The sequence below is a fragment of the Oncorhynchus gorbuscha genome, linkage group LG11 (genome assembly GCF_021184085.1).
Source record: "Oncorhynchus gorbuscha isolate QuinsamMale2020 ecotype Even-year linkage group LG11, OgorEven_v1.0, whole genome shotgun sequence".
Taxonomy (NCBI): domain Eukaryota; kingdom Metazoa; phylum Chordata; class Actinopteri; order Salmoniformes; family Salmonidae; genus Oncorhynchus; species Oncorhynchus gorbuscha.
Window position 1 is genome coordinate 62,460,051 of NC_060183.1, and position 21,437 is coordinate 62,481,487.

The window sequence follows — 21,437 nt, forward strand, 5'->3', positions numbered from 1 at the left end:
TGACTTCTCTCAAAATATATTTGTATACATCATTGTTATACATCATTCCTGTGTATGATGAATACACTTTAAATACGAGTCATTCGCAAGTTGTATGATTCAGATTGAGTTTCAGCCAACTTCAATAGGTCTACTTAAACGAATTGTAAAAAGGAATGCCCAACCAGTCGGATAGTTTATGCAGTTATCATTTGACCTCAAGACCAACTGTTCGATGTTGCAGCCTATCCTCTTATTTATCTGCCTCATTTGGTTTCTTTATTTTTGAATATACTCGCAACGTAACCGACAGTGTTCCCTCCAACACTCAACCCTCCCCAGCATCAGATACCATACAGATTGTTCCATTACACGGGATTACCCACTTCACTGGTATACGATTATTGATTTCATTCTTCCTAGTCCCTCATATACAGCACACCCCCATCCCCTCTCTCTTTCTCTCTCAGGGTCCTCTCCTCTTTCTTTGAGTACTGCAGAGGAACGGTTGCAACTCGGAGGAGAGGATAGCGGGAGAAAAGAGAAAGAACCCTCAGCACGCTGGCACCAACTACCGACATTGCTGTGTCGCGAGGGAAACTAGGGCATATCGAATGGAAAAGCACACAGCTGGCTCCCCGCGATGTTGTAACGAACTGCCCGTTTTCTGTAGTCGGTGAGTATCTCCCCCCGTCTTTATACTTTAATTTGACTTAATCACTTTGATGCAAACCCTGTGTATTGTGAGTGGGCTATCCCCGTGATCTTTGCTCGGTTTACAGTAGGATAAATGTAGATTTGAAATGTGTATCGAACCGTACTCACATTAGATTAGCTCATCAATAACTATAAATATTTGCTATATATACTACGACATGTATAGAATACGATATCATTAATAAACAGGCTTCGCGTTTGCATATTTGAGGGAAACTTAAAAGGTGTCACGTCTCTGAACTTCCAACGTTGTAGGTATTTGCGCATGCTGTGCCCTCGATGTAACTGCTGTTGGAGTGGGACACCTGATCAACACGTTTCATCTCGCTGAGATCACATTACCGCGTGAATGAATTAGATATTTAGCTGTACTTATGTAGGCTACTCTAGGATACATGGAATACTTAATTTTATTTATTCAGTAGGCTTATATTTATGCTGATTAGACTAACGGTTCTACAAAAATGTAGTTGATCAATTAACGAATGCGCACAACCCTTTCAAATAAATACACTTTTTGACTGAAAGATAAAGAGTTAAAAAACACAACACATGTTTATGCCTTATAAATCCCTGACACCATCTCGTGGGACTCATCAATCAATCACCATAGGATATTACACTGAATTTGTATTACCCTTATCCGGCTTCACCTCGGACACACACACACACACACACACACACACACACACACACACACACACACACACACACACACACACACACACACACACACACACACACACACACACACACACACACACACACACACACACACACACACACACACACACACACACACACACACACACAATGCAGAAAGGGAACAGATCCATCAATTACAGCAGAGAGAGAAAGAGGGAACGAGAGAGAGAGGCAGAGAGAGAAAGAGGGAACGAGAGAGAGAGGCAGAGAGAGAAAGAGGGAGCGAGAGAGAGAGGCAGAGAGAGAGAGAGGTAGAGAGAGAGAGGTAGAGAGAGAGAGAGGTAGAGAGAGAGAGAGGGAACGAGAGAGAGAGGCAGAGAGAGAAAGAGGGAACGAGAGAGAGAGGCAGAGAGAGAAAGAGGGAGCGAGAGAGAGAGGCAGAGAGAGAAAGAGGGAGCGAGAGAGAGAGGCAGAGAGAGAAAGAGGGAACGAGAGAGAGAGGCAGAGAGAGAAAGAGGGAACGAGAGAGAGAGGCAGAGAGAGAAAGAGGGAACGAGAGAGAGAGGCAGCGAGAGAAAGAGGGAACGAGAGAGAGAAAGAGGGAACGAGAGAGAGAGGCAGAGAGAGAAAGAGGGAACGAGAGAGAGAGAGGCAGAGAGAGAAAGAGGGAACGAGAGAGAGAGGCAGAGAGAGAAAGAGGGAATGAGAGAGAGAGGCAGAGAGAGAAAGAGGGAACGAGAGAGAGAGGCAGAGAGAGAAAGAGGGAACGAGAGAGAAAGGCAGAGAGAGAAAGAGGGAGCGAGAGAGAAAGGCAGAGAGAGAAAGAGGGAACGAGAGAGAGAGGCAGAGAGAGAAAGAGGGAACGAGAGAGAGAGAGGCAGAGAGAGAAAGAGGGAACGAGAGAGAGAGGCAGAGAGAGAAAGAGGGAATGAGAGAGAGAGGCAGAGAGAGAAAGAGGGAACGAGAGAGAGAGGCAGAGAGAGAAAGAGGGAGCGAGAGAGAGAGGCAGAGAGAGAAAGAGGGAGCGAGAGAGAGAGGCAGAGAGAGAAAGAGGGAATGAGAGAGAGAGGCAGAGAGAGAAAGAGGGAGCGAGAGAGAGAGGCAGAGAGAGAAAGAGGGAGCGAGAGAGAGAGGCAGAGAGAGAAAGAGGGAGCGAGAGAGAGAGGCAGAGAGAGAAAAGAGGAGGAGCGAGAGAGAGAGGCAGAGAGAGAAAGAGGGAACGAGAGAGAGAGAGGCAGAGTGAGAAAGAGGGAGCGAGAGAGAGAGAGAGGCAGAGAGAGAAAGAGGGAGAGAGAGAGAGGCGGAGAGAGAAAGAGAGAGTGAGAGAAAGAGGCAGAGAGAGAAAGAGGGAGCGAGAGAGAGAGGCAGAGAGAGAAAGAGGGAACGAGAGAGAGAGGCAGAGAGAGAAAGAGGGAACGAGAGAGAGAGAGAGAGGCAGAGAGAGAAAGAGGGAGCGAGAGAGAGAGGCAGAGAAAGAGGGAACGAGAGAGAGAGAGGCAGAGAGAGAAAGATGGAGCGAGAGAGAGAGAGGCAGAGAGAGAAAGAGGGAACGAGAGAGAGAGGCAGAGAGAGAAAGAGGGAACGAGAGAGAGAGAGAGAGGCAGAGAGAGAAAGAGGGAGCGAGAGAGAGAGGCAGAGAGAGAAAGAGGTAGAGAGAGAGAGGTAGAGAGAGAGAGAGAGAGGTAGAGAGAGAGAGAGGGAACGAGAGAGAGAGGCAGAGAGAGAAAGAGGGAACGAGAGAGAGAGGCAGAGAGAGAAAGAGGGAGCGAGAGAGAGAGGCAGAGAGAGAAAGAGGGAGCGAGAGAGAGAGGCAGAGAGAGAAAGAGGGAACGAGAGAGAGAGGCAGAGAGAGAAAGAGGGAACGAGAGAGAGAGGCAGAGAGAGAAAGAGGGAACGAGAGAGAGAGGCAGCGAGAGAAAGAGGGAACGAGAGAGAGAAAGAGGGAACGAGAGAGAGAGGCAGAGAGAGAAAGAGGGAACGAGAGAGAGAGAGGCAGAGAGAGAAAGAGGGAACGAGAGAGAGAGGCAGAGAGAGAAAGAGGGAATGAGAGAGAGAGGCAGAGAGAGAAAGAGGGAACGAGAGAGAGAGGCAGAGAGAGAAAGAGGGAGCGAGAGAGAAAGGCAGAGAGAGAAAGAGGGAACGAGAGAGAGAGGCAGAGAGAGAAAGAGGGAACGAGAGAGAGAGAGGCAGAGAGAGAAAGAGGGAACGAGAGAGAGAGGCAGAGAGAGAAAGAGGGAATGAGAGAGAGAGGCAGAGAGAGAAAGAGGGAACGAGAGAGAGAGGCAGAGAGAGAAAGAGGGAGCGAGAGAGAGAGGCAGAGAGAGAAAGAGGGAGCGAGAGAGAGAGGCAGAGAGAGAAAGAGGGAATGAGAGAGAGAGGCAGAGAGAGAAAGAGGGAGCGAGAGAGAGAGGCAGAGAGAGAAAGAGGGAACGAGAGAGAGAGGCAGAGAGAGAAAGAGGGAGCGAGAGAGAGAGGCAGAGAGAGAAAGAGGGAGCGAGAGAGAGAGGCAGAGAGAGAAAGAGGGAACGAGAGAGAGAGAGGCAGAGTGAGAAAGAGGGAGCGAGAGAGAGAGAGAGGCAGAGAGAGAAAGAGGGAGAGAGAGAGAGGCGGAGAGAGAAAGAGAGAGTGAGAGAAAGAGGCAGAGAGAGAAAGAGGGAGCGAGAGAGAGAGGCAGAGAGAGAAAGAGGGAACGAGAGAGAGAGGCAGAGAGAGAAAGAGGGAACGAGAGAGAGAGAGAGAGGCAGAGAGAGAAAGAGGGAGCGAGAGAGAGAGGCAGAGAAAGAGGGAACGAGAGAGAGAGAGGCAGAGAGAGAAAGATGGAGCGAGAGAGAGAGAGGCAGAGAGAGAAAGAGGGAACGAGAGAGAGAGGCAGAGAGAGAAAGAGGGAACGAGAGAGAGAGAGAGAGGCAGAGAGAGAAAGAGGGAGCGAGAGAGAGAGGCAGAGAGAGAAAGAGGGAACGAGAGAGAGAGACAGAGGCAGAGAGAGAAAGAGGGAACGAGAGAGAGAGAGAGAGGCAGAGAGAGAAAGAGGGAACGAGAGAGAGAGGCAGAGAAAGAGGGAACGAGAGAGAGAGAGGCAGAGAGAGAAAGATGGAGCGAGAGAGAGAGGCAGAGAGAGAAAGAGGGAGCGAGAGAGGCAGAGAGAGAAAGAGGGAGTGAGAGAAAGAGGCAGAGAGAGAAAGAGGGAGCGAGAGAGAGAGGCAGAGAGAGAAAGAGGGAGCGAGAGAGAGAGGCACTGAGAGAAAGAGGGAGCGAGAGACAGAGAGAGAAAGAGGGAGAGAGTTCGATGCTGCTACAAATAGTGTTGGTTTACTGAGTAATCTGCGGAGAGAGGAGCAGTCCGAAGATAGAGGAGGATGGAGAATTGATTACCGACCACAATGTCAGGACAAGACAGAAAATCACATCACAGGATGCATTTTGCTACAAAAGTCCGGCCGGTGATTGACGACCTTCCCGACCGGGTTTACTGTGGCCATGCAGTGCAGCCTCCGCACGACTTCACAGAGCCGCGTTAGTAAAGGGTGAATCTGCGCTACTTGAAGACAGAGAGGGAGAAAGACACTGAAGACAGTGCCCAGTACTGCTATCTCTGCCTCCATTGTCAATGGCTGAACATACACAACTATCCATCGGCCCAATATCTCTTTTTTACTGTAACATTGGCTGTGTGACAGTTTGATGGAGACCAGTTCTAAACAGTTTAGACAATTCATTATGGGAGCTTGAGCAGGACTGAACGTGGCATATTGACCCAAATGACACCCTATTCCCCATATAGTGCCCTACTTTTGACCAGAGCCTCATGTGCTCTGGTCGAAAGTAGTACACTACAGTACATAGGGATCAGGGTGCTTTGGGACAGAACCAACCTTAACTCAATGTTGACTTCAGGTTGGAATAAAGGGAATGTGTATTTTCACCTGCTTATCTTTGGAGTTCAGGCATCATAAAAGAAAATCTTATCCAGCTCATTTATTTTATTTCAACAAAGCCTTAATAGCAGTAAAATATCAATAGCCTATCGGTAGCTAGATGTAACAGCCTGCAATTTATTGGTTTGAAAAATGTGTAATTTATCAACTCATGAGTAGATTGTTCCATTGATATAGTCACATTTAATGTAATTACTTTTGCAAACTGATATAAAAGCCATATATTGGTACAACAAATTACAGATTATACAAAGACATTAAAAGAAATACACACATTGATTGTTTTAACAGCTTTCTTATTAGAAGAATGTTGAATGGTCTTAATGTACTGCTCGAATTCCTTATAGAAAACACGGAAGAGTGTTTTTTATTACTGAATTTACATTTATGAATATGACATTTTGACATTAGCACAATTAGATTCATAAGGTAAAATTGTTTTTATTTATCTTTATTATACTTAAGGAAACCGAGCAGCACATTCTCTCATAACAAACAAAAGTTATCAAGAATATTAACAATGATAAAACTGTGAAAATCTTTCCATAATTGTTTTACATGTAGACAATGCCAAAATAAATACGAAACTGTTTCTGGATGCTCATCACAAAAAGTACAGTCAATGTTAATGTCTTTTTTGAGTTTCTTCAGGTAATGATTTGCAGGGTAATACTTATGGATCATTCTGAAAGAGACCTTCGACCTGGTTAACTAACAGGTATTTGTGTGGTAATAACCAGACTTTTTTCCAACAGATATTAGCGACCAATGTATTCCAGTAAGTTGTGACATAAGGAATGGATACAATATCCCTTTGAAATAAAGCACGTATAGATCTGTTGTTCTGAGGGAGCAAGGAGAAACATATTTTCCCTATTGGAGAGTCAACTGGATTAAGCGAGGGTAGGTGAAGAAGGTGAGGTCTGGCTACACCACTGAATAACATGAGAGTTCCAGATGGAATAGCGTCAAGGACTATGGCGAACTCTCTAGGTGTTACAAGGATATTGTAACGAGATAACAATTCCTCATAATTAATTGAGTAACAATCCTTCTGCATTAAAATATTGACACACCAGCAGGATATGATTATTGAACCAGTTCTTGAAAAATAAAGACTTGTCCTTATTGTTCCAAATGAAATACCTATGTGGGGAAAATTATGGTTATATATTAATGACCACGCTTAGAATACTTGTCTATGAAAAGGAGATAATAAGGATAAGGATAAGGAGGTAATATAAAATTGAGGCCACCAAGACGGGAGAAGATATGAGGGATGAAATATAAATTGAAGTTTGATTCTTTAAGAAGTATTATTACTTCAAAGTAGGAAAATCAAAAAAATGGAGACCACCATATTCATATGAGTTCATAACGACAGATTTCCTAATATAATGTGTACGATTTTTCCAGATGAAGTTGAAAAGCACCTGGTCAACCGCTTGACCAATTTTGTTGTCAAGATATAGGGACTGGGCTGCATAAGAAAGTCTGGAGATAACTGTTATGCAGGTGAATGAGGACCCAAAAGCGACTTGGCGAAAACAGAGTTTTTAATCCAGTAAGATACTTAACAAAACAAAAGGCATAATACTACTCGTAAAGACGAGAACAGACTGGAGACTTGATCAAGAACTGCAGGTTGCCTCGGGAAGGCACTTGAACCTAGCAGACTCAGACACCTGCTCACCACGCAGCATCTGAGGGAAACACGACACGACAGGGCAATACATAGACACAGCACGGTGAATATAGACAAGGATCCGACAGGGCAGGAACGGAAAACAAGGAGAGAAATAGGGACTCTAATCAGGGAAAAGGATCGGGAACAGGTGTGGGAAGACTAAATGATTGATTAGGGGAATAGGAACAGCTGGGAGCAGGAACGGAACGATAGAGAGAAGAGAGAGCGAGAGAGTGAGAGAGGGAGGGGGAGAGAGAGGATAGAAAGAGGGAAAGAACCTAATAAGACCAGCAGAGGGAAACGAATAGAAGGGGAAGCACAGGGACAAGACATGATAATCAATGACAAAACATGACAGTACCCCCACTCACCGAGCGCCTCCTGGCGCACTCGAGGAGGAACCCTGGCGGCAACGGAGGAAATCATCAATAAGCGAACGGTCCAGCACGTCCCGAGACGGAACCCAACTCCTCTCCTCAGGACCGTAACCCTCCCAATCCACTAAGTATTGGTGACCCCGTCCCGAGAACGCATGTCCATGATCTTACGTACCTTGTAAATAGGTGCGCTCTCGACAAGGACGGGAGGGGGGAGGGAAGACGAACGGGGGTGCGAAGAAAGGGCTTGACACAGGAGACATGGAAGACAGGATGGACGCGACGAAGATGTCGCGGAAGAAGCAGTCGCACAGCGACAGGATTGACGACCTGGGAGACACGGAACGGACCAATGAACCGCGGAGTCAACTTACGAGAAGCTGTCGTAAGAGGAAGGTTGCGAGTGGAAAGCCACACTCTCTGGCCGCAACAATACCTTGGACTCTTAATCCTGCGTTTATTGGCGGCTCTCACAGTCTGTGCCCTGTAACGGCAAAGTGCAGACCTCACCCTCCTCCAGGTGCGCTCACAACGTTGGACAAACGCTTGAGCGGAGGGAACGCTGGACTCGGCAAGCTGGGATGAGAACAGAGGAGGCTGGTAACCCAGACTACTCTGAAACGGAGATAACCCGGTAGCAGACGAAGGAAGCGAGTTGTGAGCGTATTCTGCCCAGGGGAGCTGTTCTGCCCAAGACGCAGGGTTTCTGAAAGAAAGGCTGCGTAGTATGCGACCAATCGTCTGATTGGCCCTCTCTGCTTGACCGTTAGACTGGGGATGAAACCCGGAAGAGAGACTGACGGACGCACCAATCAAACGACAGAACTCCCTCCAAAACTGTGACGTGAATTGCGGACCTCTGTCTGAAACGGCGTCTAACGGGAGGCCATGAATTCTGAACACATTCTCGATGATGATTTGTGCCGTCTCCTTAGCGGAAGGAAGTTTAGCGAGGGGAATGAAATGTGCCGCCTTAGAGAACCTATCGACAACCGTAAGAATCACAGTCTTCCCCGCAGACAAAGGCAGACCGGTAATGAAGTCTAGGGCGATGTGAGACCATGGTCGAGAAGGAATGGGAGCGGTCTGAGACGACCGGCAGGAGGAGAGTTACCCGACTTAGTCTGCGCGCAGTCCGAACAAGCAGCCACGAAACGGCGCGTGTCACGCTCCTGAGTCGGCCACCAAAGCGCTGGCGAATAGACGCAAGAGTGCCTCGAACACCGGGAGGACCAGCTAACTTGGCAGAGTGAGCCCACTGAAGAACAGCCAGACGAGTGGAAACAGGAACGAAAAGGAGGTTACTAGGACAAGCGCGCGGCGACGCAGTGTGCGTGAGTGCTTGCTTAACCTGTCTTTCAATTCCCCAGACTGTTAACCCGACAACACGCCCATAAGGAAGAATCCCCTCGGGATCAGTAGAAGCCACAGAAGAACTAAACAGACGGGATAAGGCATCAGGCTTGGTGTTTTTGCTACCCGGACGGTAAGAAATCACAAACTCGAAACGAGCAAAAAACAACGCCCAACGAGCTTGACGGGCATTAAGTCGTTTGGCAGAACGGATGTACTCAAGGTTCTTATGGTCTGTCCAAACGACAAAGGAACGGTCGCCCCCTCCAACCACTGTCGCCATTCGCCTAGGGCTAAGCGGATGGCGAGCAGTTCGCGGTTACCCACATCATAGTTGCGTTCAGATGGCGACAGGCGATGAGAAAAATAAGCGCAAGGATGAACCTTATCGTCAGACTGGAAGCGCTGGGAAAGAATGGCTCCCACGCCTACCTCTGAAGCGTCAACCTCGACAATGAATTGTCTAGTGACGTCAGGAGTAACGAGGATAGGAGCGGACGTAAAACGTTCTTTTAGAAGATCAAAAGCTCCCTGGGCGGAACCGGACCACTTAAAACACGTCTTGACAGAAGTAAGAGCTGTGAGAGGGGCAGCAACTTGACCGAAATTACGAATGAAACGCCGATAGAAATTAGCGAAACCTAAAAAGCGCTGCAACTCGACACGTGACCTTGGAACGGGCCAATCACTGACCGCTTGGACCTTAGCGGAATCCATCTGAATGCCTTCAGCGGAAATAACGGAACCGAGAAAAGTAACGGAGGAGACATGAAAAGAGCACTTCTCAGCCTTTACGTAGAGACAATTCTCTAAAAGGCGCTGTAGAACACGTCGAACGTGCTGAACATGAATCTCGAGTGACGGTGAAAAAATCAGGATATCGTCAAGATAGACAAAAACAAAGATGTTCAGCATGTCTCTCAGAACATCATTAACTAATGCCTGAAAAACAGCTGGCGCATTGGCGAGACCAAACGGCAGAACCCGGTACTCAAAATGCCCTAACGGAGTGTTAAACGCCGTTTTCCACTCGTCCCCCTCTCTGATGCGCACGAGATGGTAAGCGTTACGAAGGTCCAACTTAGTAAAGCACCTGGCTCCCTGCAGAATCTCGAAGGCTGATGACATAAGGGGAAGCGGATAACGATTCTTAACCGTTATGTCATTCAGCCCTCGATAATCCACGCAGGGGCGCAGAGTACCGTCCTTCTTCTTAACAAAAAGAACCCCGCCCCGGCCGGAGAGGAAGAAGGCACTATGGTACCGGCGTCAAGAGACACAGATAAATAATCCTCGAGAGCCTTACGTTCGGGAGCCGACAGAGAGTATAGTCTACCCCGAGGAGGAGTGGTCCCCGGAAGGAGATCAATACTACAATCATACGACCGGTGAGGAGGAAGGGAGTTGGCTCGGGACCGACTGAAGACCGTGCGCAGATCATGATATTCCTCCGGCACTCCTGTCAAATCGCCAGGTTCCTCCTGAGAAGTGGGGACAGAAGAAATGGGAGGGATGGCAGACATTAAACACTTCACATGACAAGATACGTTCCAGGATAGGATAGAATTACAAGACCAATTAATAGAAGGATTATGACATACTAGCCAGGGATGACCCAAAACAACAGGTGTAAAAGGTGAACGAAAAATCAAAAAAGAAATAGTCTCACTGTGGTTACCAGATACTGTGAGAGTTAAAGGTAGTGTCTCAAATCTGATACTGGGAAGATGACTACCATCTAAGGCAAACATGGGCGTAGGCTTGTCTAACTGTCTGAAAGGAATGTTATGTTTCCGAACCCATGCTTCGTCCATGAAACAACCCTCAGCCCCAGAGTCAATCAAGGCACTGCATGTAGCACCCGAACCGGTCCAGCGTAGATGGACCGACATAGTAGTACAGGATCTAGATGAAGAGACCTGAGTAGTAGCGCTCACCAGTAGCCCTCCGCTTACTGATGAGCTCTGGCCTTTTACTGGACATGAATTGACAAAATGTCCATCAAATCCGCAATAGAGGCACAGGCGGTTGGTGATCCTCCGTTCCCTCTCCTTGGTCGAGATGCGAATACCTCCCAGCTGCATGGGCTCAGTCTCTGAGCCAGAGGAGGGAGATGGTTGCGATGCGGAGCAGGGAAACACCGTTGACGCGAGCTCTCTTCCACGAGCTTGGTGACGAAGATCTACCCGTCGTTCTATGCGGATGGCGAGAGCAATCAAAGAGTCCACACTGGAGGGAACCTCCCGAGAGAGAATCTCATCTTTGACCACTGTGTGGAGTCCCTCCAGAAAACGAGCGAGCAGCGCCGGCTCGTTCCAGTCACTAGAGGCAGCAAGAGTACGAAACTCTATAGAGTAATCCGTTATGGATCGATCACCTTGGCATAGGGAAGCCAGGGCCCTAGAAGCCTCCCCACCAAAAACTGAACGGTCAAAAACCCGAATCATCTCCTCTTTAAAGTTCTGGTAATTGTTAGAACAATCAGCCCTTGCCTCCCAGATAGCTGTGCCCCACTCTCGGGCCCGGCCAGTAAGGAGTGAAATGACGTAAGCAACCCGAGCTCTCTCGCTAGAGTATGTGTTGGGTTGGAGAGAGAACACAATATCACACTGGGTGAGAAAGGAGTGGCACTCCGTGGGCTGCCCGGAGTAGCAAGGTAGGTTATTAACCCTAGGTTCCGGAGGCTCGGCAGGCCAGGAAGTAACAGGTGGCACGAGACGAAGACTCTGGAACTGTCCAGAGAGGTCGGAAACCTGAGCGGCCAGGTTCTCCACGGCATGGCGAGCAGCAGACAATTCCTGCTCGTGTCTGCCGAGCATGGCTCCTTGGATCTTGACGGCAGTGTTACGAGCCTCTGTAGTCGCTGGGTCCATTCCTTGGTCGGATCCTTCTGTTATGCAGGTGAATGAGGACCCAAAAGCGACTTGGCGAAAACAGAGTTTTTAATCCAGTAAGATACTTAACAAAACAAAAGGCATAATACTACTCGTAAAGACGAGAACAGACTGGAGACTTGATCAAGAACTGCAGGTTGCCTCGGAAAGGCACTTGAACCTAGCAGACTCAGACACCTGCTCACCACGCAGCATCTGAGGGAAACACGACACGACAGGGCAATACATAGACACAGCACGGTGAATATAGACAAGGATCCGACAGGGCAGGAACGGAAAACAAGGAGAGAAATAGGGACTCTAATCAGGGAAAAGGATCGGGAACAGGTGTGGGAAGACTAAATGATTGATTAGGGGAATAGGAACAGCTGGGAGCAGGAACGGAACGATAGAGAGAAGAGAGAGCGAGAGAGTGAGAGAGGGAGGGGGAGAGAGAGGGATAGAAAGAGGGAAAGAACCTAATAAGACCAGCAGAGGGAAACGAATAGAAGGGGAAGCACAGGGACAAGACATGATAATCAATGACAAAACATGACAATAACTTCAGCTTTAGAAAGCAATACTCAACCTTTCAAGGATAAATCCCTCTGCAACCAATGGTTCAACTTCTTTTTGTCTTTTTCAATAATAGGTATAACATTTTATGAGCATCTTTCCTGTTGATTCTTACATCCCAAGGTATCCTAAGGTAATCCCAAGTGATGTTACTTTTTCCTTGACTGGAATATTGCATATAGAGGGTATTTAAAAAGCTCACAGTTATTAAAAGGCTAAGCTGTGTCTCAATATATTTCATTTGTGATTTTCATGAATAGGAATATTTTCTAGGAATATTTATGTCCGTTGCGTTATGCTAATTAGTGTCAGTCGATGATTACGCTCCCGCATACGGGATGGGGAGTCACTAGAGGTTAACTGACTTGCCTAGTTAAATAAAGGTATAAATTATTATATATATATTTTTTAATCGGAAATCGGCGCCCAAAAATACAGATTTCCGATTGTTATGAAAACTTGAAATCGGCCCTAATTAATCAGCCAATCCGATTCATCCGTCGACCTCTACTTTGTTCCAAAAGTGTGTAATTAAATTGTTTATCTCCATCTTGACCAACTCATGTTTTAATATAGAGTTATTAAGCTTCCAGTAGGATGCTCTGCCAAGGCCATTATCAGAGAGTTAGAGCAAAGGTTAAATCCCCTTAGAGCCGGGAGTGGGATCTGCTCACATCAGAGGTAGCTATCTAGGTAGCCTATGTTGACCACCAAGCACAGCCTATGACAGTCCTGAAGGAGGAAGGTTGATGTCGGATCCTTTGATGAAGGCGCGCCCTCCGATGAAGTAAGCCGCTTTCCCTTCTTTCATGCTTTTTCCACAGCTGGCCACAGTTTCTCTCTCCGTTCTCTATTCTGCTTTCGAGAGGTCTTCAGCAAACCGCAGATTGTTGTCGTGTATAAAAGTAGATTTCTTGGCTGCTTTCCAAATGGCTTCCCTGTAGATCTGAGATGTGAACTGGAGAATGACACATCTGGGCTTGGATTCACCCTGCCTTCTCGTGCCGAGGCGATGTACAGTGTCGACAAACTCTGCTAGCTTAGCCTTCTCCACAGGTAGGATAGCTTGGCAGACTTTGATGGTCTCTTGCCGGAACGTTCTCCCAAACTGCTTTGGGAACTCCATACAGTCTCGGATTCCTCCATCTGGAGTAGCTTTCGATTTCCGCGATTCTTCTTTGGCACAAGTCCATCTTTCCCTCCTCCTTTTCGACACGCTTTTCGATGTGGGCGACCTTCTTCTTAACAGCCCTGATTTCCATGCATGCAAAGTCAACTGTTTTTTTTAAGCCCTCGATTTTCATTGCGTTGTCGCCAACCATTTTCTCAATGGCATCGGACTTTGCATTGATGAGCCTGGAAAGAGTGGCGATAACATCCTTTATTGGCAGTGGCATTTGGGACCAGTTCAAACATGCCTTTCTTGGAAGCTAGAGGTTTGCTTGAGGTTATAGGCAAAGAAGGAAAATCCTCGTCTGACACTCTTAAGTGTAATAGAGTCTGTCAGACCAGTATAGTTGTGTCAATCAAATCATTTGCCTCCTGTGTAACGACATTGGATGATGCCTGAGCATTGCTAGCTGACGAGGTAGCCATAAGATTTCTCTTCTGTCAGAGCGCTGTGACATTTTGGAAAATCTCATCTTAAATCGTCAATAACCTGGTGTTTTTTGCAAGCAAAATATTCGTTTGGTAGTTCAAAACAATACACTTTTCACTATCTTTCAAAAGTTGGTATGCAGCTCCAGGATCACGACCTCATGATGTCACAACCTGCCAGCTGACCACTGGACTGGAACCAAGATGTCTCTCCCCTGCTGATAGAGAGGTCATGAACTCTGGGACACACACACACACACACACCACACACACACACGGTCCTCAGTGCCTCTATGAAACCGGCTAGGGCATCCGTGGTGGGTCTCCTACAGCTGCTGTCCAGTCAACCCACACAGCCATCCATCACTAAATTGTTGCTGTTGGTGGGTTTGTCTGTGTGTGTTTGTTTGGGTGTGTACAATTAGGACTTACAGTAAATTGTATACTGGTGTGCGTTTCTGTGTGAGACTGTGTGTTTTTGTCAACAGAGGGACTTGTCAGTGTGTGTGTGTGTCTGTGCCTGTCTACAGCAGAACGTAAACTATAAACTGCTGCGTGTGTATGTGTGTGTCTGTGCCTGTCTATAGCAGAACGTAAACTATAAACTGCTGTGTGTGTATGTGTGTGTCTGTGCCTGTCTATAGCAGAACGTAAACTATAAACTGCTGCGTGTGTATGTGTGTGTCTGTGCGTGAGTGGAGTTTGGAGTTGGCAGCTCGAGCGTGAGCGGTTCGCACGGTGAAACCATTTCTGATGCTACTGCCGTATCCTGCAGCTACCTAGATTAGTGGATGGTGTCGTTCCTTCCTGAAACATCCTTATATGGAAACATCTCCCCCTTGCACACATACACCACATTCTCTCCTTGAGGAATACCTGGGTAGTGTTCAGAAAGCACCAAACAGGAGAAAATGTTTTTAAATGGAGGAGGTAATACATCGCCAATCCTGATTTTTAAATTTAAAATAAATAAATAAAAGTGTTTTATCACACTCCGTTTTCGTGTTTACTGATCATGCTATGTTTTCGTGTTTACTGATCATGCTATGTTTTCCTGTTTACTGATCATGCTATGTTTTCCTGTTTACTGATCATGCTATGTTTTCCTGTTTACTGATCATGCTATGTTTTCCTGTTTACTGATCATGCTATGTTTTCCTGTTTACTGATCATGCTATGTTTTCCTGTTTACTGATCATGCTATGTTTTCCTGTTTACTGATCATGCTATGTTTTCCTGTTTACTGATCATGCTATGTTTTCCTGTTTACTGATCATGCTATGTTTTCCTGTTTACTGATCATGCTATGTTTTCCTGTTTACTGATCATGCTATGTTTTCCTGTTTACTGATCATGCTATGTTTTCCTGTTTACTGATCATGCTATGTTTTCCTGTTTACTGATCATGCTATGTTTTCCTGTTTACTGATCATGCTATGTTTTCCTGTTTACTGATCATGCTATGTTTTCCTGTTTACTGATCATGCTATGTTTTCCTGTTTACTGATCATGCTATGTTTTCCTGTTTACTGATCATGCTATGTTTTCCTGTTTACTGATCATGCTATGTTTTCCTGTTTACTGATCATGCTATGTTTTCCTGTTTACTGATCATGCTATGTTTTCCTGTTTACTGATCATGCTATGTTTTCCTGTTTACTGATCATGCTATGTTTTCCTGTTTACTGATCATGCTATGTTTTCCTGTTTACTGATCATGCTATGTTTTCCTGTTTACTGATCATGCTATGTTTTCCTGTTTACTGATCATGCTATGTTTTCCTGTTTACTGATCATGCTATGTTTTCCTGTTTACTGATCATGCTATGTTTTCCCGTTTACTGATCACAACCCTGGTTGGATCTGGAAATATGTCATTCCCGTACCACCTGTCCTGAACTGTTGTCTGTTCTATATCACAGTGCAGATGAAGGCCTTTTTATTTTTATTCAGCTTTACATTTTATGGGACAAATCTCTCCTTCTCTGTGATTCACTGTGTGTGTGTGTGTGTGTGTGTGTGTGTGTGTGTGTGTGTGTGTGTGTGTGTGTGTGTGTGTGTGTGTGTGTGTGTGTGTGTGTGTGTGTGTGTGTGTGTGTGCGCGAGCTTTTGTGCATGCACGTGTGTGATTAATGAAGATGGCTGTTTGGCGTCAGCGGGCCATGACAGCCCCACTAGGAGGAAATCATTTGTACCTCTTAGCAGGCTCCTATTCCAGCCAGCAGGAAATGTGCATATTGCGTAAAACGCACCGTGAGCCTATAATAACCATAATCACTGTGCTAAGCACAGCAGCAACGCTACACAGGGACAGAAATGTGGAAAGGCATTTGACTGGATTTGTGGGTGGATGTGTGTGTGAAAACTGCATAAGTGATTTTGTGACCATAACTTTGTCAGTGTGTGTGTTTATGCTGATGTACCATATACAGTACATTCACAGTGTTATCTGTGAATCTCAAGGTGCACAGCGGTGACTTATGTCAACATTAAGGTCTATTAGCATATTAACCATGTGTAGGAAGGGATGGATCCACCATCATACAGTGAAATGAAATGCCAACAGACCGACAAGGCCTTTTAAGTTGCGGATCGCCTTCTTAGCAGCTAACCGATCGCTGCAGCTGTACACAGTCTATCTGTAAATAGCCCATCCAATCTATCTACCTCATCCCCATATTGTTTTTATTTACTTTTCTGCTTTTTTACACATCAGTATTTCTACTTGCAGATCATCATCTGCACATCTATCACTCCAGTGTTCATTTGCTAAATTATAATTACATCGCTACAATGGCCTATTTATTGCCTTCCCTCCTCACGCCATTTACACACACTGTATATAGACTTTTTCCCCCCTATTGTGTTATTGACTGTACTTTTGTTTATTCTATGTGTAACTCTGTGTTGTTGTTTGTGGCGCACTGCTTTGCTTTATCTTGGCCAGGTCCCAGTTGTAAATGAGAACTTGTTCTCAACTAGCCTACCTGGTTAAATAAATGTGATGTCCTGTCAGACTCCACTGAGCCATCAGACACTGTGTTAGAGAAGCTACATTACGGTCATACGGGACTTGTCTAACGGGAAGAGAACACTGGTTGTGTCCCAAATGGCACCCCTATTTCCTATATAGTGAACTATTTTTGACCAGGGTTCATAGCAATATGTAGGGAATAGGGTGCCATTTGGTACCCTCCTCTAGATGGTCCAGATGAACAGGAAGTAGAGATAGCTGGGGGGCTGTTTGTTGTCTTGGTGTTGGATTATTAATGTCTCTTTGTTTGTTGTTACAGTGTGGTTTACCTGTTTTATCAGACTGAGTTGATTTGGTGGAATGAAGTAGGAAGAGAACATAGTTATAACATGCCTGTGTTGCACACACGTCACATACTTTACACCTACTGTTCACATACTGTTCACATACTGTACACATGCATATGGGCACACACACTCACAGATATATAAAGTTGCGTTTTACCTTCACACACACGACTGCAAACATCCCCCCTCAGAACAACGCTGCTTTCCACTCTATTTGACTGCAGCAATATCTCCAGGGCTGGTTGAGTTTGTTCTAGACCCCAGGGCTGGTTGAGTTTGTTCTAGACCCCAGGGCTGGTTGAGTTTGTTCTAGACCCCCGGGCTGGTTGAGTTTGTTCTAGTCCCCCAGGCTGGTTGAGTTTGTTCTAGACCCCAGGGCTGGTTGAGTTTGTTCTAGACCCCAGGGCTGGTTGAGTTTGTTCTAGACCCCAGGGCTGGTTGAGTTTGTTCTAGACCCCCGGGCTGGTTGAGTTTGTTCTAGACCCCCGGGCTGGTTGAGTTTGTTCTGGGGCTGGTGAGTTTGTTCTAGACCCCAGGGCTGGTTGAGTTTGTTCTAGACCCCAGGGCTGGTTGAGTTTGTTCTAGACCCCAGGGCTGGTTGAGTTTGTTCTAGACCCCTAGACCCCCGGGCTGGTTGAGTTTGTTCTAGACCCCAGGGCTGGTTGAGTTTGTTCTAGACCCCAGGGCTGGTTGAGTTTGTTCTAGACCCCGGGCTGGTTGAGTTTGTTCTAGACCCCAGGTTTGTTCTAGACTGGTTGAGTTTGTTCTAGACCCCAGGGCTGGTTGAGTTTGTTCTAGACCCCCGGGCTGGTTGAGTTTGTTCTAGACCCCAGGGCTGGTTGAGTTTGTTCTAGACCCCGGGCTGGTTGAGTTTGTTCTAGACCCCAGGGCTGGTTGAGTTTGTTCTAGACCCCAGGGCTGGTTGAGTTTGTTCTAGACCCCAGGGCTGGTTGAGTTTGTTCTAGACCCCAGGGCTGGTTGAGTTTGTTCTAGACCCCGGGCTGGTTGAGTTTGTTCTAGACCCCGGGCTGGTTGAGTTTGTTCTAGACCCCAGGGCTGGTTGAGTTTGTTCTAGACCCCAGGGCTGGTTGAGTTTGTTCTAGACCCCAGGGCTGGTTGAGTTTGTTCTAGACCCCGGGCTGGTTGAGTTTGTTCTAGACCCCGGGCTGGTTGAGTTTGTTCTAGACCCCCGGGCTTCTAGACCCCGGGGCTGGTTGGTTGTTCTAGTTTGTTTGTTCTAGACCCCAGGGCTGGTTGAGTTTGTTCTAGACCCCCGGGCTGGTTGAGTTTGTTCTAGACCCCGGGCTGGTTGAGCTTTGTTCTAGACCCCAGGGCTGGTTGAGTTTGTTCTAGACCCCAGGGCTGGTTGAGTTTGTTCTAGACCCCGGGCTGGTTGAGTTTGTTCTAGACCCCGGGCTGGTTGAGTTTGTTCTAGACCCCGGGCTGGTTGAGTTTGTTCTAGACCCCAGGGCTGGTTGAGTTTGTTCTAGACCCCAGGGCTGGTTGAGTTTGTTCTAGACCCCAGGGCTGGTTGAGTTTGTTCTAGACACCAGGGCTGGTTGAGTTTGTTCTAGACCCCGGGCTGGTTGAGTTTGTTCTAGACCCCGGGCTGGTTGAGTTTGTTCTAGACCCCAGGGCTGGTTGAGTTTGTTCTAGACCCCCGGGCTGGTTGAGTTTGTTCTAGACCCCAGGGCTGGTTGAGTTTGGTCTCCCCAGGGCTGGTTGAGTTTGTTCTAGACCCCAGGGCTGGTTGAGTTTGTTCTAGACCCCAGGGCTGGTTGAGTTTGTTCTAGACCCCCGGGCTGGTTGAGTTTGTTCTAGACCCCGGGCTGGTTGAGTTTGTTCTAGACCCCAGGGCTGGTTGAGTTTGTTCTAGACCCCCGGGCTGGTTGAGTTTGTTCTAGACCCCAGGGCTGGTTGAGTTTGTTCTAGACCCCGGGCTGGTTGAGTTTGTTCTAGACCCCGGGCTGGTTGAGTTTGTTCTAGACCCCGGGCTGGTTGAGTTTGTTCTAGACCCCAGGGCTGGTTGAGTTTGTTCTAGACCCCAGGGCTGGTTGAGTTTGTTCTAGACCCCGGGCTGGTTGAGCTTGTTCTAGACCCCCGGGCTGGTTGAATTTGTTCTAGACCCCAGGGCTGGTTGAGTTTGTTCTAGACCCCAGGGCTGGTTGAGTTTGTTCTAGACCCCCGGGCTGTTTGAGTTTGTTCTAGACCCCCGGGCTGGTTGAGTTTGTTCTAGACCCCCGGGCTGGTTGAGTTTGTTCTAGACCCCAGGGCTGGTTGAGTTTGTTCTAGACCCCAGGGCTGGTTGAGTTTGTTCTAGACCCCCGGGCTGGTTGAGTTTGTTCTAGACACCAGGGCTGGTTGAGTTTGTTCTAGACCCCCGGGCTGGTTGAGTTTGTTCTAGACCCCCGGGCTGGTTGAGTTTGTTCTAGACCCCAGGGCTGGTTGAGTTTGTTCTAGACCCCCGGGCTGGTTGAGTTTGTTCTAGACCCCAGGGCTGGTTGAGTTTGGTCTAGACCCCAGGGCTGGTTGAGTTTGTTCTAGACCCCAGGGCTGGTTGAGTTTGTTCTAGACCCCAGGGCTGGTTGAGTTTGTTCAAGACCCCCGGGCTGGTTGAGTTTGTTCTAGACCCCCGGACTGGTTGAGTTTGTTCTAGACCCCAGGGCTGGTTGAGTTTGTTCTAGACCCCCGGGCTGGTTGAGTTTGTTCTAGACCCCAGGGCTGGTTGAGTTTGTTCTAGACCCCCGGGCTGGTTGAGTTTGTTCTAGACCCCGGGCTGGTTGAGTTTGTTCTAGTCCCCCTGGAGTTTGTTCTGAGTTTGTTCTAGACCCCAGGGCTGGTTGAGTTTGTTCTAGACCCCAGGGCTGGTTGAGTTTGTTCTAGACCCCAGGGCTGGTTGAGTTTGTTCTAGACCCCCGGGCTGGTTGAGTTTGTTCTAGACCCCAGGGCTGGTTGAGTTTGTTCTAGACCCCAGGGCTGGTTGAGTTTGTTCTAGACCCCAGGGCTGGTTGAGTTTGTTCTAGACCCCAGGGCTGGTTGAGTTTGTTCTAGACCCCGGGCTGGTTGAGTTTGTTCTAGACCCCGGGCTGGTTGAGTTTGTTCTAGACCCCGGGCTGGTTGAGTTTGTTCTAGACCCCAGGGCTGGTTGAGTTTGTTCTAGACCCCGGGCTGGTTGAGTTTGTTCTAGACCCCAGGGCTGGTTGAGTTTGTTCTAGACCCCAGGGCTGGTTGAGTTTGTTCTAGACCCCCGGGCTGGTTGAGTTGTTCTAGTCCCCCAGGCTTTGAGTTTGTTCTAGACCCCAGGGCTGGTTGAGTTTGTTCTAGACCCCAGGGCTGGTTGAGTTTGTTCTAGACCCCAGGGCTGGTTGAGTTTGTTCTAGACCCCGGGCTGGTTGAGTTTGTTCTAGACCCCGGCTGGTTGAGTTTGTTCTAGACCCCAGGGCTGGTTGAGTTTGTTCTAGACCCCAGGGCTGGTTGAGTTTGTTCTAGACCCCAGGGCTGGTTGAGTTTGTTCTAGACCCCCGGGCTGGTTGAGTTTGTTCTAGAGTTTGTTCCCCCGGGCTGGTTGAGTTTGTTCTAGACCCCGGGCTGGTTGAGTTTGTTCTAGACCCCAGGGCTGGTTGAGTTTGTTCTAGACCCCGGGCTGGTTGAGTTTGTTCTAGACCCCTGGTTGAGTTTGTTCTAGGGCTGGTTGAGTTTGTTCTAGACCCCAGGGCTGGTTGAGTTTGTTCTAGACCCCAGGGCTGGTTGAGTTTGTTCTAGACCCCAGGGGCTGGTTGAGTTTGTTCTAGACCCCAGGGCTGGTTGAGTTTGTTCTAGACCCCGGGCTGGTTGAGTTTGTTCTAGACCCCAGGGCTGGTTGAGTTTGTTCTAGACCCCAGGGCTGGTTGAGTTTGTTCTGGTTGAGTTTGTTCCCCAGGGCTGGTTGAGTTTGTTCTAGACCCCCGGGCTGGTTGAGTTTGTTCTAGACCCCAGGGCTGGTTGAGTTTGTTCTAGACCCCAGGGCTGGTTGAGTTTGTTCTAGACCCCAGGGCTGGTTGAGTTTGTTCTAGACCCCAGGGCTGGTTGAGTTTGTTCTAGACCCCGGGCTGGTTGAGTTTGTTCTAGACCCCCGGGCTGGTTGAGTTTGTTCTAGACCCCAGGGCTGGTTGAGTTTGTTCTAGACCCCAGGGCTGGTTGAGTTTGTTCTAGACCCCGGGCTGGTTGAGTTTGTTCTAGACCCCCGGGCTGGTTGAGTTTGTTCTAGACCCCGGGCTGGTTGAGTTTGTTCTAGACCCCAGGGCTGGTTGAGTTTGTTCTAGACCCCAGGGCTGGTTGAGTTTGTTCTAGACCCCAGGGCTGGTTGAGTTTGTTCTAGACCCCGGGCTGGTTGAGT

The 21,437-nt window shown here is 47.7% G+C and overlaps 1 protein-coding gene across 1 annotated transcript in view; it reads left to right on the plus strand.

The window, feature by feature from the left end:
• The first annotated feature begins 438 nt into the window (after positions 1-438).
• Positions 439-21,437, plus strand: part of LOC124047907 (synaptic vesicle glycoprotein 2C-like) — a 92,909-nt gene continuing 71,910 nt past the window's right edge. Inside the window, exon 1 of the mRNA XM_046368240.1 lies at positions 439-655. The gene's annotated coding sequence lies outside the window, so the exon portion shown is untranslated. The remainder of the gene's footprint in view (positions 656-21,437) is intronic.